Raw genomic sequence first — 2572 nt, 5'->3', positions numbered from 1 at the left:
GGGGTGTGTGCAGTGTGGGTTGTGAGGAGGCTGTTCCCAATCCGCCCTCTGTGTCTGCCCTGATTGGTCACTTGTCATCTAGTGACGAGGGGGAGGAGATGGACAGCGTCGACAGTATGGGGAGTGTGGGCAGCGGCTTCTCCTCTCTCCTGAGTCCGAGCCGCAATCAGCTGTGAAGCGTCCTCGGAAGGAGGGGGAGGAGTCGGGGAGTGAAGAGGAGGACAATGTATTACATATTGATGTACCTGGGGATTCAGAGGGATCTGCCAGTTCGCCGGTGACATGGAGAAAGCAGAAGAAGATATTGAAAGAAGCTGTGCTTTCTTTATAATGGCGCTAATTATTGCTTCAATAAATGTCAGAAGCATGAAAGCTGGACACAGGAATGCAGTGATCATGGACTATATGTGCTCAATAAAAGCTGATATTATTTGTTTGCAGGAATGTGGTATAGAACATCTGAGCGGTATTAAAGAGTGGCGGAAGGGAGCCACAGTATGGGCACCAAGTAGCACCTCAAAATCAGAAGGGGTGGGGGTGCTCATTAATAATGGTAACATAAAAATTATATCACATGAAGAGATACCAGGCAGATGTTTGGCTATAGTAATTGATTTTTTTGGGAACACAATTAACAATTATTAATTGTTACGCGCCAGCGGGAAAAAAAAGGAAGAAAAGTTTTCTTTAATACGTTAAGATTGTACATACCTGGGAGGATGGCGACGGTGATCGCAGGTGATCCTAATTGCATAAGGAAAAAAGATGAAAGGCAGGGGGCTGGAGGTGAAGGTGGCACGGATGTGACCTCAGAAATGCTAAATGAGTTGGTGGGTGACTTCAGGCTGAAAGACGCAGCTGTGGAGAAAGAAGGGAATAAAGTTACACACACTTTTTTTTTCAGATAAGGATAGACTATTTTCTTTTATCTGAGTTTCTGGGAGTGGAGGATTATATGGTGGTGCCAGTCTTTTTCTGATCAGAGGATGATTATGTGTAAAGTGGAGGTGGGGGTAGTGGCCATGGAGTGTGGAAAATGAATGGGTCGGTGCTGGAGGAAGAGGAGGTGTGTAAACAATTCTTCATATACTGGGAGAGTGTGGCGGAAAAGAAAGGAGATTTTTCAGATATGTTGTGCTGGTGGGACTGGGCAAAAAAACAAGTTGCTGGTTTCTTTCAGAAAATAGGTAAAGCTAGAGCATATGAGAAAAAGAAAAATGAGGAGAGGCTTACGCAAAGATTGCATCTTTTGTATAAGTTCAAGAGGTGTGGTGTGGAGGTGACAAAAGAATTGGAGGAGATAAAAGAGAAGAGAAGTAAGATACTAAAAGAAAAAGGGAAGAGAATTATGTTCAATGCTAAAGTACGTGAAATGGAGGAGGGGGAACAGTGCACTAGATTCTTTTTAAAAAAAAGTATATGCCAATAATAAAATGATGAGATCAGTGATGGCAGGAGAGGAAGAGGTGGAAGGTGAAAGGATGATGGAGGAGGTGGCTACGTTTTATAAAAACTTATATGGTATGCAGAAAGAGGTGCCTGAGAAAAAACTGGTGGATTATTGTGCTGTGGTGGGCAAGAGGCACAAAGTTTGCCTGATCCTGTGTCCGAGAAAGAAGTGGAGAAGGTGTTAGGATGCATGAAAAAAGGTATAACACCTGGAAGAGACAGCCTCCCTGCTGAATTCTATGTGAAATTTTGGCCTCTAATCAAAAAACATCTGGTGGAGGTAGTGAGGTTTTGTGTAGAGAATGGGATGGTTTCACCCTCTATGAAAAATGAAAAAGGGGGGATGATTACTCTCATCTTTAAGAAGGGGGATAGAAAGGACGTGAAGAATTGGCGTCCCATTACTCTGCTGAATGCCGATTACAAACTGATGGCAAAATCTGTTGGCCAGCAGGTTAAGTTGTGTGGTGGATAAGATGATAGGGGATTGGCAGGTCTGTGCGGTACCAGGACGCAGAATATCAGACATCCTTATTCTGCTGAGGGATCTTGTCCATTATGCACAGATAAATAATATGCCTTTGGCCCTGATGGGCATTGACCTAGAAAAAGCATATGACAAGGTATCTCATGCCTACCTGTTTAGAGTGTTGACAGAGATGGGTTTGCCAGCACCTTTCTTGAGAACTTTGAGGGGTCTCTACAATGGAATTAAGAGTCAGGTGCTGGTGAACGGTAACCTAACAGAAGTGTTTCCTGTATGGTCAGGGGTGAGGCAGGGGTGTCCTTTATCCCCTATCATGTTCATCTGTGCGATTGAACCCCTGTTGAGGCATATACAAGGGGATAAGAGTTTTAAAGGGATTTTTGTACCTGGAAGTGGTGGGGGCTACGTGAAATCTGTAGCCTATATGGACGACGTGACTTTCTGTTGTTCTTCGGGGCGAGATGCAAAAAGGGCTGAATTACAACTAAGTCAGGACTCAATATTAACTGGCAAAAGAGCCAAGTCTGTATAGTAAGTGGAACATGTGAGACGACAGGAATTAAAACAATTCAAGCGGACTCCTTGGAGATTTTGGGCACACACTTTGAGAGAGATTTATTAAACCAGGTGAATGCG

The sequence above is a fragment of the Aquarana catesbeiana genome, linkage group LG04, assembly GCF_042186555.1.
Source record: "Aquarana catesbeiana isolate 2022-GZ linkage group LG04, ASM4218655v1, whole genome shotgun sequence".
Lineage (NCBI taxonomy): Eukaryota > Metazoa > Chordata > Amphibia > Anura > Ranidae > Aquarana > Aquarana catesbeiana.
This window is presented reverse-complemented; position numbering follows the sequence as displayed.